Genomic DNA, 13,828 nt, shown 5'->3' with positions numbered 1-13,828 from the left:
AGAAGGTGTCAGATGAAGATGCCGGAGGCTCACGACTGGCTGCCTGCTGGACCAGTCCCTGCATGTGTGGGCGCAGCGCTCCCTCTAGTGGCTGGTCCCACACAGTGCAGGGCGGACGGCGGGACTGGCTGGCTGGTCTCTCACACACATGCACGGACACGCTTGCACACACACCTGCTTACCATCTGGCTCAAGCTTACACCCCAGATCTCATAATGACCCCACACCTCACCCCCTGAGATCCCAGTGTCTCCCTCTCCCATCCTCTTCATCACTTACTCTGGTACCCACATGCAACAGCTCCTTGACCTCACTGAGGCCACCGGTCCACTGTGCCATCATCCACTGCCACCGGTCCACTGCCCATCAGCCCCTTCAGCCACCAGCATCCCTCTCGTCCTGTGTGGGCTCCGCACAACGTCACCGGAGCTGCTGTCCGGAACCCCCACTCCCGTGCCCACCTCTGCTGTCCCTGTTCCTGCCTACACGGAGCAAGCCAACTCTGCATGAGCGCCCCACACCTGGCTGCCAGCCTGTCTCCCGGTTCACGGTCCTGAACAGGCACGCGCTGCTGCCCCACGACCCCCGCTATGCCTGCCAGCTGCTTCCCCCCCTTTCTCCGAGATGGCAAACTTTCATTTGTCTGTGGACCTCCTGGGGATCTTGGCGAAGCCGAGGATCCTGCACGTCTAACCCGCCCCCAGGTGGTGCCAGTGCCGCTGGTCTGTACACCCCACTCGGAGCAGCAAGGTCCTGGATGACTCCTTCCCACCTTTTCCTTTTCTTCCAACCGCGGCTCCCACTTCACTGAGAAAACAGATGGATCAGATTGCCTCCCGCCGTGAAAGCACAAACCCACCCAGCTGCTCACTTCTCACTTCCTCCCATCTGCTTTGGTCGGGGGAAGCCCTCCTCCTGTGAGGCCCAGCCTCCCTTAGGACCCTGTTTCTCCAGGACTCCTCTCGCTCCCTATTCCACCAACCTTGCCCTTGTTCCAGGATCGCTCCCCAGACACCTGCTGGCTCGGGCATCACCTCCTTTACCCTGGGCCTGGGGCGGAAAGCTCCTGCAGAGCTGGCTTCTTGTCGCTGCCCTGCCACCTCCAGGTCTCTCCTTTGTTCTTACTGTTCTTTCCACTTTCCTTTTGTAAATATAGCTTTGGTTTTTATTCCAGTTAAACGTGCCCATAGCTTAGAGTCAAGAAACATGAGCAGCCCCCACTGCCATGTCCCGCTGAGTAAGGACAATCACTTCGACTCTTGCAGGGATTTTTATTTCGGCGTTTCCTACCTAGCACCTTCACATTGCTTCTTTCCAGTTTTAGGTTTTCCCTGTCAATTTCCCACTTTGGAAGATGAGGATTTAGCTCCCTTACGTCTGTCCCCCACACACTTCCTATTCCCGCCCTCCTAATACATCAGCGTCAGATTATTGCTGGTGCCTACATATATCAAGGAAACCTTATGGATTTTACTTTTATCTTTTAAAGATTTTTAAGTGTATTTGTTAGAGAGAGAGAGAGAGAGAGAGAGAGCAAGAGAGAGCATGAGCTGGGGGAGAGGCCAATGGAGAGGGAGAAGCAGACTCCCCACTGAGCAGAGAGCCCGATATGGGGGTGGATCCCAGGACCCCAGGATCATGACCTGAGCTGAAGGCAGACCTTTAATCAACTGAGCACCCAGGCGCTCCTAGATTTTATTTTTTTAATCTCTATGCCCAACATGGGGCTCAAACTCATGACCCAATAAGAAGTTATGTATTAACTAATTGAATTTAAATGAAATTTTTAAAAAAGGAGAAGACCCCATAAAGTAGCTGTACCATTTTGCATTGCCATCAGCAATGAATGGGAGTTCCCATTGGTCCGCATCCTCACCAGCATTTGTTGTTGTCAGTGTTTTGGATTTTAGCCATTCTAATTAGTGTGTAGTGGTATCTCATCAAGATCAAGAGTTGCATGCTCCACCCATGGAGACAGCCATGCACCCCTAGACTTTATTTTTTAGAATAATTTTAGGTTGAAAGAATTGTGCAGAAAGGACACACACCCTTCCTTCACGCCCCCAGTTTCCCTTATTATTAATGTCCTGCATCTGGACGGTACATTTGTCACAACAGATGAACCCATGGACATACTACTAACTAAAGTCCATAGTTTACCTGAAGACTCACTCTGTTGCACCTTCTATGGGTCCTGACAAACGCATAATGTCACAGACCCACCATTGCACTATTATACAGAATAATTTCATTGGCCTAAAAATCCCTTGCTCCACCGATTCATCCTCTTTCTCCCTCCCCACAAGCCCCTTGGCAACCACGGATCTTTTCACCGCCTCTACAGATTTGGCTTTTGCAGAATATCAGATAGTTGGAATCATGTAGTACGTGCCCTTTCCAGACTGGCTTCTCAGCAATATGGATTTAAGGTTCCTCCGTGTCTTTTCGTGGCTTAATAGTTAATCTCTTCTTATTGCTGAATAATATTCTATTGTATGAATGGACCACAGTTTGTTTATCCATTCACGTGTTGAAGGACATTTTGGTTGCTTCCAAATTTTGGGCAATTATAAATAGACCTGCTATAAACATTCATGTGCAAGTTTTTGCATGGACATAAGTTTTCAACTCATTTGGGTAAACAGCAAGGAATGTAATTGCTGGATCCTATAGTGAGGCTATGTTTAGCTTTATAAGAAATTGTCAGTCTGTCTTCCAAAGTGGCTGTACTGCCACCTAAAAAAAATGAAATCTTGCCATTTACAACGACGTGGATGGAACTAGAGGATATTATGCTAAGCAAAATAAGCCAATCAAAGAAAGACAGTTATCATATGATCTCACTTGTGTGGAATTTAAGAAACAAAACAGAGGATCATAGGGGAAGAGAGGAAAACATAAAACAAGATGAAATCAGACAGGGAGACAAACCATAAGAGACTTTTAATCATAGGAAACAAACTGAGGGTTGCTGGAGGGGAGGAGGTGGTGGATGGGGTAACTGGGTGATGGGCATTAAGGGGGGCATGTGATGTACTGAGCACTGGATGTTATATAAGACGGATGAATCACTGAGCTCTACCTCTGAAACCAATAATAAGTTATATATTAACTAATTGAATTTAAATAAAATTTTTTAAAAAGGAGAAAACCCCACAAAGTGCCTGTACCATTTTGCATTCCCATTAGCAATGAACGGGAGTTCCCATTGGTCTGCATCCTCACCAGCATTTGGTGTTGTCAGTGTTTTGGATTTTAGTCATTCTAATAAGTGTGTAGTGGTATCTCTTGTTGCCTTAATTTGTTATCCCCTAATGACATATGATGTTGAGCATCGCTTATATGCTTATTTACCATCTACATATACTCTTTAGTGAAGTGTCTGTTCAAATATTTTTCCCATTTTAAAACTGAACTGTTCATTTTCATTTTTTTTTAAAAGAACTCCTTGTATACGTTGGATAATAGTCTTTTATTGGATAAAGAGTTCTTTATCAGGGGCGCCTAGGTGGCTCGGTCGGCTAAGCATCTGCCTTTAGCCCAGGTCATGAACTCAGGGTCCTGGGATCAAGCCCATATTGGGCTCCTTGCTCAGTTGGGAGTCTGCTTCTCCCTCTCTCTCTGTCTCCTTCCCTCTGCTCATGCTCTGTCTTTCTCTTTCTCTCAAATAAATAAGTAAAAAAAATTTTTAAGAGTTCCTTATCAGATCAGTTGTCTTTTGCAAATATTTTTCTCCCATTCTATGGCTTGTCTTCTCATCCTCTAAACAGTGTCTTTCAGAGAGCAGAAGTTTTATTTTTTTATTTTTATTTTTTTGGATTAGCAGAAGTTTTAAATTTTAAGTTTCCTTCTCTTTTCTGCACAAAAGGTTTTTTTCTATGTGTTTATGTTTTTAAAGATTTTATTTATTTATTCATAAGAGACACACACACAGAGAGAGGCAGAGACACAGGCAGAGGGAGAAGAAGGCTCTATGAAGGAAGTCTTATGTGGGACTGGATCCCAGGACCCCAGGATCATGCCCTGAGCCAAAGGCAGATGCTCAACCACTGAGCCACCCAGGCGTCCCTTCATAATTTTTTTAAAAGTAGGCTCCAGCTCAGCGTATGACTCAAACTCATGATCCTGAGAGCAAGAGTCTTATGCTCAACCCACTGAGCCAGCAAGGTGCTCTCTTTTTGACTTATTTCAGTGTGAGATGACACCTGCAGTCCAGGGACACTGCCACAGGGAATCTCCCTTCATCATAACCTGGGAGATGCCCTTTACCTTTCTCTCTTGTGTTGGCTCCCTTGTTTCCTGGATCCCAGGTCCTTCTCTTGCATCGTTTACTCCCTTATTTTAGTGAAACACATCCTTCTTAATAAAAATGTATGGGACCACAATAGCCAAACTATGGAAAGAACTCAGATATCCATCAACAGATGAATGGATATAGAAGATGTGATATATTTATATAGCAGAATATTACTCAGCCATCAAAAAGAATGACATCTTGCCATTTGCAATGATGTGGGTGGAATTAGACGGTATTGTGCTTAGGGATATAAGTCAATCAGAGAAAGACAAATACCAGATGATTTCACTCATATGTAGAATGTAAGAATTAAGATGAACATAGGGGAAGAGCAGGAAAAATAAAATAAGATGGAAATGGAGAGGGAGGCAAATCATAAGAGACTCTTAACTCTAGAAAACAAACTGGGTAAGAGATGGGGCAATTGAGTGATGGGCACGAAGGAAGGCACTTGATGGAATGAGCCCTGGGTGTTGTATGCAACTGATGAATCACTGAATTCTACCTTTGAAACTAATACTAGGGTATATGTTAACTAAATTGATTTTAAATACAAAATTTTAAAAAAAGGTGCATGGGAGGTAAAATTTTTGAGTACTTGTAAATCTGAAACAACCTTCTTCCTACTCTCGCTTTATGAATAGTTTCGCTAGGTATAGAATTCTAGGCTAACAATCATTTTCTTTCATACCTTTGAAAACAGCTCCATTGTCTTCCGGTTTTCAGGATTTTTGTTGAGAAGTTTAATGATATATCAATTCTTGATCCTTTGTAGAATCTTGTAGAATGTTCTTCTTGTCCTTGTGTTCTAAAATTCACTGGTGACTGGCCTCAGTGTAGGTCTCTTTTTATCCTTTGGTTGGACACACAGTGGACACTTTTGATCTAGGAATGCAGATTTTCCATCTGGAGAAATATTTGAAATATTTCATTGATGATTTCCCTTCTTTTCTTTCTGGAACTCATGTTAAGATGTGAGATTCCTGCGCTGGAATCTTGCTCATTTTCTTACTTTTTCTTTTCTACTTTTCACACCGTGGGAGCCCTGGAGGTGCTCTGCTGGATTCTCCCTTCCTGAAGAACTTGTAACTCATCTGTGAGGAGTGCAGGTGGCTGACAACCTCCAAATACAGGGTCTTTGAGATCTGCCACAGCCTTTGAGCCAAGACCAAGCTGGCAGCCCCAGCTAGCAACTGAGCTCAACAGAGACACCAGTGCCTGGCCATTTCTGCCCAATGTGGCTCCTCGAATGGACAGTCTTTGCTCCAGGAGCCCCTCCTGGGTTGGCCACGATTTTGTTTGATATGTATCCAGGTCAGGCCCTCCTTGCTTAGATCTGTTTCCTTCCAGTATCCATTTCATGGGGATTGGCTCTACATCACAGTCTGAAGACTCTCCCTGCCCAGTCCCACTTCCTTTCCCTATCTTTCCTTATTTCTTTTCTTTGTTTTTTTAAAGATTTTTTTCTGTTTATTAGAGAAAGAGAGAGAGCACAAGCAGGGGGAATGGCAGGCAGAAGGCGAGGGAGAAGCAGGGAGCCTGATGCAGGACTAGATCCCAGGACTCTGGGATCATGACCTGAGCCAAAAGTAGATGCTTAACTGGCTGAGCCACTCAGGCACCCCTCTTCCTTTTTATGAACATCAGCCCCCAGGATTTCTTGCATTCCTCACTCTATATCGAAGCATCTATTGACTGGAGGTTCCAAACCTACTCATGTATCTTTACTTTTTTGTTTTACTTTTTGAAAATTTTCTTTTTCTTCTCATTCAGCAACCAGCAAAATTTTAAATTCAGGGCCCAGTTGGGAAATATTTGAGGCTTGTGGGCCATATGGTCTCTATCACAACTACTCAATTCTGCTTATGTGAAAGCTGCCATAGTACATAAGACATAGTAAATAAGTGGGTGTGGCTGTATTCCAATAAAACTTTATTTAAAAAAAACAGGTGACAGGATGGATTTGGCCTGTAGGTGGTAGTTTGCTGACCCCTCTTCCAACGCATTTAAATATATTTTTAATTTCTGGATGATATTAATCTCTAAGAACTTTTTTGTTTTGTTCATTTTTCAGAGTGTTTTTCTTTCAAAATAGCATCTAGTGTTTGTTTCATGGTTGCAATGTAGCTTCCTAAATTTCTGAATATAGTCATAATCGTTTTGTTCTTAGATTTTCTTTCCCTTATGTAGTCTGTTTCCTCCAAATTCTGTTTGTTTTTGTTCTGCTTCTTATATTACAGGTTTTTCTCCAATGTTGGCAGTCCCTGGCTCATACTTAAAAGATTTAAAGAGCTGATAGAATTGTGGCTGCCTGTGTGTGTGTGTTGGGGCAGGTATGGATCTCGGCATGAAGAAACTTGCAAATGTGTTACCTTACACGGCAATGTTCTTGATCTTGATTGAGGTGGGGGTTACACAGGTGTATACATTTGTTAAAACTCATTAAAGCGGCCACTTAAGACCGCTTGTATTTCACTCTACGTTTTGATTAAAGAATACAAAAATACAACTTATGAAAGCAAGCTGATGAATAGCTCTGTGTTGGGGCAGGGGCTGGCTGGCTCAGGGGTTCAAACTAGAGATTCTTTTCGGGCTGTTTCATTGGGAAATCCCTTATGCCAACCTACGTTGGTATTCTTTTCCTGGCCCGTCAGACTCTTAAGATAAAGGACAGAAGTAATAGGAAAAAAGCAGTTTGGGGAAAACAAATGCTATGGAGGGAGAAGACAATGAGAACGAACAGGAAACCAAGCGACAACACTAACCAAATACCCATCATTAATCTATCCGGAGGCTGAACGGAGCAAACTCTGGAGTGCCCTGCCTTGACCTCACTATTCTGGAAGCCCAGAGGGGGAAGAAGGGCTCAAGCGATGATGGGTAGGGGGCAGGGCTTCCCACTTTCAGGATGTAGACTTCAGTTAATCTTTCTAGTTGGGTGTAGCATTGCCTGTTTATGGTGCTGTGCAGAGATCCTGTGTTTTCTCCTCTTTGGAGGATAAATCTTCAGCCTTTGTCAGAGCAGGGGATGGGTGGCTGCCCAGCTGTGCAGAGTGGGAGAAGGAAAGCTGAGGATTAAAGCCCTTCTTACACCAATCCTCCTGTTTTGGGATGCAGCTCTACTCCCACTTCCAGGGAGTACTTAATCCACTAACACTGCAGCCTTTGGGGGTTTTGTGGGGTTAACTGTGGAGCTCCTTGCTTGTCTCCCTCCCAGTTTGGGGCTGGCTTCAGGTGCACTGCCACCAGGCTGTGAAACCACTTAGTACGCATATATCTGCCTTCTGGAATCAAAATTTTGTTGTTGTTGTCTCCTGTCCAATATATTAGTTCCTGCTGATTCATACTGCAGTAGGTAGAATAATGCCACCCCTCAGCCCCCAATGTCTGTGTCCTAATCCCCAGAACCTTTAAGTATGTAATCTTACCTGGCAAAAAGGGGCTTTGCCCATGTGCCGTTGATGTGAGGAGAGGATCCTGGATTATACAGGTGAGCCCAATCTAATCACATGAAGCATAAGGAGCAGAATAACCTTTCTTCCCCAGCTGTGATCAGAGAAAGTGATGTGGTCAAAGAAGCAGAGCTTGCTACCTGCTGGTGGGAGGGAGGGAGGGAGCCACAAGCCAAGGAGTGTAGGTGTCCTCTGGAAAAGGACGCCTCAGAAAAAAACTAGGAAATGGATTCTCTCCTAGAACTTCCAGAAAGTTCTTCCAGAGAGAGATTCCTAGGGCAGCCTTGTCGACACCTTGATTTTAGCCCAGGGAGACATATGTTGGACTTCTGACGTACAGTCTGTAAGACAGCACATTTGGTTGGCCTTAAGCAACCAACTTTGAGGTAATTTGTTATGGCAGCAAATGCAGGACTGAAAGGCATACCTTGAAGCATCCACTCGCTTCCTTTCAATGGGGTTTCAGAGAAGTTAAGTGCGTGTGTTCCATCCGCCATCCCAACCAGCCGGCTCCACTCACATCTGCTTTTATCTCTACCCCTTCAAGAACCGTCTCTTTTCCCTTGATTGTTTGGCATCTTTGAGTCCAGTTGTCTGCTCTCCCTTCTCCTGGAGACGTTCTTCTCTTGGCTGCTGGGACTGCACACACGCGGCTTCCAATGCCACCTTCCTGCTGATGTCTCTGACAGTCTTTCACCAGCCAAGAGTCTCCCCCTTTGAGCCCCAGACTTTCAGGACCGAGCCCTCACTTGACATCATCACGTGGGCAGCTCACATGCTTCTCCAGTTGAAAACATCCGAGGCAGAGTTCTTGAGTTTCTCTCCACACCTTCCTTCCCCTGAGCCTTCCAATCATCTGTTTCTCCCACCCTGAAACCTCTGATTCATCTTCCATTCCCTTCTTCCTTTATCCCATCAGCAAATTCTCCTCAGTATACCTAGGAGACATCTGCTTCCCTGTCTCCAAGGCCCGCCTTGGTCCAGGCCACCGCCCCGGCCCCTCCGTCTTCACTGTGACCTCCACACTGGTACCCATGTCTGCTCTGGCCCAGCTGCCCGTGATAACTCCCTGGAGCTGCCTGAGACATCATTTAAAATGTCAATCAGATGTTATCTCTTCCTCCATTTAGAGGCTTCTGGAGGTATCCTGATCTCATCCAGGATAAGATGCATTCCCTCACCACTGTCCACCAGGCCTACGTAACTTAGCCTGTTCCCTACCTCATGCCACTCTCTCCACCATTTGCTCTGTGTGAGTCATGTTGGCCTGATCATTCTCCACACTCCCCAAACTCTCATCTGCCCCTGGGCCTTTGCACGTCTGTTCCTCAGGCCTGTGATATTCCTACCCCCAACTCTGCCCAGCTCCCTCTCATTCTTTAGCTCTCAGATGAAATATCCTACCTGCCCTGTTCACCTTATGCAAAGGGGGTGTCTCCCCTACTATCCTTCTGGTTATTTCCTTAACAATGGGTTTTGATCATATTTATTTGTTTACTTATGTTTTGTGTGGCTCCTGCATTGGATATAAGCCCCACGCGCACACAGTATTTTCACCTTCCAGTCTCTAGTGAGATTTGTAGAATGAATGAATGAATGACCCATCGGACACACTGGGCACCTGTTATGTGCCAGGTGCTTTCACATAGTTCAAATATTTCATTTTTACATCCCTAGGAGGTTGTCACAGCTGGACTACATTTCCCAGGGTGTTTTTTTTTTCTTTTGCAATTAGCTGTTCCAGCCAATAAGTGTGGGCAGAGGTAAAGTAGGCCACTTCCAGCTTTGGCTCATAAAACCTCACATGTGATTCCTGTGCTCTTTCTTCTTTGTCTGCGAGTGGTTGCAGAGAATCCAGCTGTGGATTCTGAAGACCTGGATGACAACTGAGTCACAAGGTGGGAGGAGCCTGGGTCCCCGGAAGACTGTTTGGGGAACGGTCTCCTTCGACACTCCAACCCCTCTAGAACTTTGCACGGGCAGGACATAGGCTCTACTGGGTCAAGCCACGGTGATTTCCAGGCTTATTTGTTATGACAGGTAGCTTCACCTTAATTAATACATCAAAGCACCATAGGTAGGTGGCTGGTAAGCAACACCATGCATGATGCTTTTGCTGACAAGCCTTCATCAAATTCAGATGTATTCTCAGCAGGGCGTTTTCTTGCATCATCCCACAACAGAAACCCTGCATGGTGCTCACATCTCTATTGTTGCACGTTGCACTGCTGCGTGCAATCACTTCAGTGGGTGCCCTCCTGTCCTCACCAGGCTGTGAGCTCCTCCAGGGAATGCCTATGTCATGGGCACGCCTGTGGCCTCAGCACCTAGGGGACCTCAGGGAAAGCATGTTGAATTTACAAATGAGTGACCTGGTTGCCTGCACCCCTCATTGCCTCTCTGTCCCTAAGGGTCTGAGGCCCAGAGAGGGTTCCAGAGAAGCAGGATGCCTCAGAATCAGCAGGACTCAGGGCTACTAGATATGGCAGTGGCTACTGGGAGCGAATCCTGGTGCCTTCCAGGGGCTGGAGGAGGCCTGAGAGGGACATTAGTGGGGGGGCACCTTCTCTAAGCCCCTAAGGAGACCCCACCAAACGTCACTACCCACTGCCCCTCCTACAGCAGGAAAGAAATATTCCAGAGCCTTCCTTCCCACCCACCCCAGCCTGCAGCCTGGGTGTCCACATCATTCAGTATTTTTAGCTTCACCACCTGGCACCTGTGGTCACTGTCTGCCCAGCCTGGTGGTGTCCCCTCTCAGGGCCTTAAAGGGCCAGAGCCCACCAACTGGAAAGGGGACTGACTTTCAGGCCATCGTATCCCCGGAGGCAGAGGGGCATCCCCCATGGCAGGGGCGGGGGGCGGGGGATCAGAGGGAGAGGGAGAAGCAGAGAGCCAGACTTGGGGCTCAATTCCAGAACCCCAGGATCATAACCTGAGCTGAAGGCAGACACTTAACCAACTGAGCTAACCAGGTGCCCCCAGAGTATTTTTTGACAGTCCACTCAGGTGATTTAGGTATCCTATGTCCCCATGCCATCTTCACTTACACAACAAGCATTTTGAGCCCCTACTATGAAAATAATACCTCTCTCAGGAGCCCATTGCTTTGGGACTCACAGTGGTGCTGAGTCTCCTGCTTTGGCCCTCTCCATCTCTCACTCCACCACCTACGGATTAAGTCCTTGGGTTGGCAGTCAAGGCCTCTTGTGACCTGGCCCCCCTGGACCCTGCCAGACTCAACTCCCCATCCTCAGACAATTTCTTTCTCATACCACCAGGCCTTTGCTCTTGCTGTTCCCACTCCCTGTGACACATGCTCTTTCTTCAACGTCACTCACCACCTGGGAGAGGACCTGGACAGTAAGACAGACCTGGCAGGTCTCCTAGAGCCCCTGCAGGCACAAGTGGTCTGGTCTGTCTTCCCATCAGACTCCCTGAGGATAGTATACCCACGCCCATCCGGGGGCCCATCGCTCTGCCAAACTGATCTGTTTGCTTGTCTGTCCCTCCTAGCGGCTGTGACCCTGTGAAGACTAGGGGCCCTGGCGCTCTGGCGGGGGGGAGGGCTCAGTCACTGCTGAGTGATGAGCTGACAACCACAGCAGAGGTATTGCCCCATTCCACAGATGAGGAGACAGAGGCCCACAGAGGGAAATTTATAGACTGAGGGAGTCCAACAGAGAAATTCAGGGAGGAACCTGATCCAGGCTACAGCAGCCCACAGTCCTCACGCTCCTAAAAGAGGCCCAGAAGGGGCACCTGGGTCAGCCCTCAGCTTGTCCTTCTCCCCCTCCATACACCCCAGGGGAGTGCTGACTCAGGCAGTGATGGAGGCGTGGGCGGGCTGGGTTGGAGCAGAGGTGACCCCTGTGTCCCCTGCAGACTTTCCATCCATTCCCGGAGCCTGTGGTCACAGCTTGGGTAATGCACTTGGCTGGAGCCTGGGCTTCCCTGCAGGTGGGGGTGGGGAGAGCTGGCAAAAGGGCCAATGGCCCCGGGCACGAGCCCTCACCCGGGCAGAGTGCACAAACTCTCCTACATAGGTATATAGAACTTACACCCACTTCCACAAGCATGTATGCACATTCACAATCACACCCCCAGCAAATGCTCAACCACATAACCACACAAACCTTCATTTCCTACCCATTTGCTGTTCTCTCCCTTTAACACACACACACACACACACACTCACACACACAAGTATATATATATACTATATATATATATACACACACACACACAGACATTTTCACTGAGTAATTCAACAGACTGAACATTATTAAGTGTCAGTGTAGAGAGGAAAGGTGGCTCTCAGTTCAGGGTGGGGCTGGGCTTCCTGGAGGGCTTCCTGGAGGAGGACACATTGCTGCTGGGCCTGGTTGGATGGGAACTGGGGAGAAGGAAGTTTGGGAGGCTTCTCTAGGGGTGAATATAGGGGTGCAGAGCACAATGAGGTGGGTGGGTCGGCCCAATCACACAGGCCTCAAACGCCCAGCCGAGTGGCAACTTCATCCCGTGGGGGTGGAGAGTCACGGGGGGCTCTGCGCAGGGTGGTCATGAGCACGATGGGAGAGGACAGGAGAGGCACCGTGGCACCAGAATGGGAGAGCCAGGGAGGAAGCTGCGGTGACGACCAGGTGTCTGCGAGTCTGACTCAGGGAGGCGGCAGTGAGTGGTAAGCAGTGGCCGGACAGGGAGAGTCTGAGGCAGGTGTGCCAGGCCCTAGGGAGGTCTGAGTACTGCACCCTCACCCTGCCCACCCCCCATGTCCCCGGGGGCACTGACCTCTGCAGTGAGACCTCTTCCAGCAGCTCCTCCTCCTCCTCTCTGTGGAAGCACACGAAGCAGAAGGCTGGCACATCTTCGGCTCCACAGCCCAGAGGCCAGGCTGGAGGCAGCTCCAGGACGGGGCAGGGGTGGCTGGTGGTGGCCTCATCGGCATCGTCCCCAGCCTGTGCAGGGGGGCCCGAGCCAGAGCGCTCCAGGGTCAGCAGCCTGTTGGCCTCTGGGCCCCGCGCCTGCCCACCTGCCACCTGTGCCTTTTCACTCAGGTTACCCGTTGCCTCGGTGGGTGGAAGAGCCTGTGGCTCTGTCTGCTGGGGACTCCTGTCCTGACCCACAGGGCCGGCCTCGGGACGCAGGTAGCTGCCTGCACTCGGAGGGAGACACAGGTCCGGCAGGACCCCTCGCTGCCCCCGGTGGAACACTAGGCCCCCTGGCTGCCCGCTCTGCTATTGCCTGTCAGTCGGGACTGGGTGGGCAGGCTCACAGACGCCCTGTCCATCTGTTCATCTGTCTGTCCAGACGTCTGCTCTTCCCTGTCCAGCCAGCCCAGCAGCAGAGGTGATTTCGCTAAGAAAGTTTGTGTTTCTCTCCCGGGGTGGGTGGCATGGGTGGCCTCCAGGTGAGAGGATCAGGACCTGAAGCTCGAAGGCGGGTGGAGACCAGGTGAGGCTGGCACAGTGCCCACGCTGTCCCCCAAGAAAAGTTCTGGCCCTTGGAGTCCTGGCTCTGGCTCTGGCTCTGACTGGAGCTCGCTCCCTCCTGCTCCCTCCGACTCCAGTGGCTGCTCTGGCAGACCGCTTGGCTGTGGGTATTAATAGCTCCACATTCACGCTGAGAAGCCTGGAGGTTAACTCCTTCCCTGCCAGAGCTGGGAAGGCCGGCGGGGAGGCAGCGGCCACCACTGGGAGCAGAGGGAAGGGGGGCGCCTTAGGTCCAGCCCCACCCGAGCCTGCCTGCCTCTGCAGGACCCTGAGATGCCCCCTCCTGCGTGGGAGTCTCTGTGCAGCACTGGGCATCGTGGTCACAGTGCCTGGGCCACCTCAACCCCCCATTCATACCTCCAGGGAGCCAGGTAGGAAGGGGCCTCGGGACAGCACCCCTGGGACGGACAGGGCTCTGAGCTCCAGGGAGCATCTCCAGGACTCCTGCACTCACACATCCACCCCTCAACCCACTGGATCCTCCCACCCCATTCCCTGAACAGTCACTGTCGCTGACTTTGGGTCCAGTTCCCTGACTGGCTTCCTTTAGGATGCCCCCAGTTGAACTACATGCAACCCCTGTGGGA

The 13,828-nt window shown here is 49.2% G+C and overlaps 1 protein-coding gene across 2 annotated transcripts in view; it reads right to left on the bottom strand.

Moving 5' to 3' along the window:
* Window positions 1-13,351, bottom strand: part of SBK1 (SH3 domain binding kinase 1) — a 46,970-nt gene extending 33,619 nt beyond the window's left edge. Inside the window, exon 1 of one of the 2 annotated variants that reach the window (XM_055340868.1) lies at window positions 12,541-13,351. The gene's annotated coding sequence lies outside the window, so the exon portion shown is untranslated. The remainder of the gene's footprint in view (window positions 1-12,540) is intronic. The other variant, XM_055340867.1, reaches the window with a different exon arrangement.
* Between the last annotated feature and the right edge of the window lie 477 nt (window positions 13,352-13,828).

This window comes from Nyctereutes procyonoides, unplaced genomic scaffold (genome assembly GCF_905146905.1).
Source record: "Nyctereutes procyonoides isolate TBG_1078 unplaced genomic scaffold, NYPRO_anot_genome, whole genome shotgun sequence".
Classification (NCBI taxonomy): domain Eukaryota; kingdom Metazoa; phylum Chordata; class Mammalia; order Carnivora; family Canidae; genus Nyctereutes; species Nyctereutes procyonoides.
This window is presented reverse-complemented; position numbering and strand designations above follow the sequence as displayed.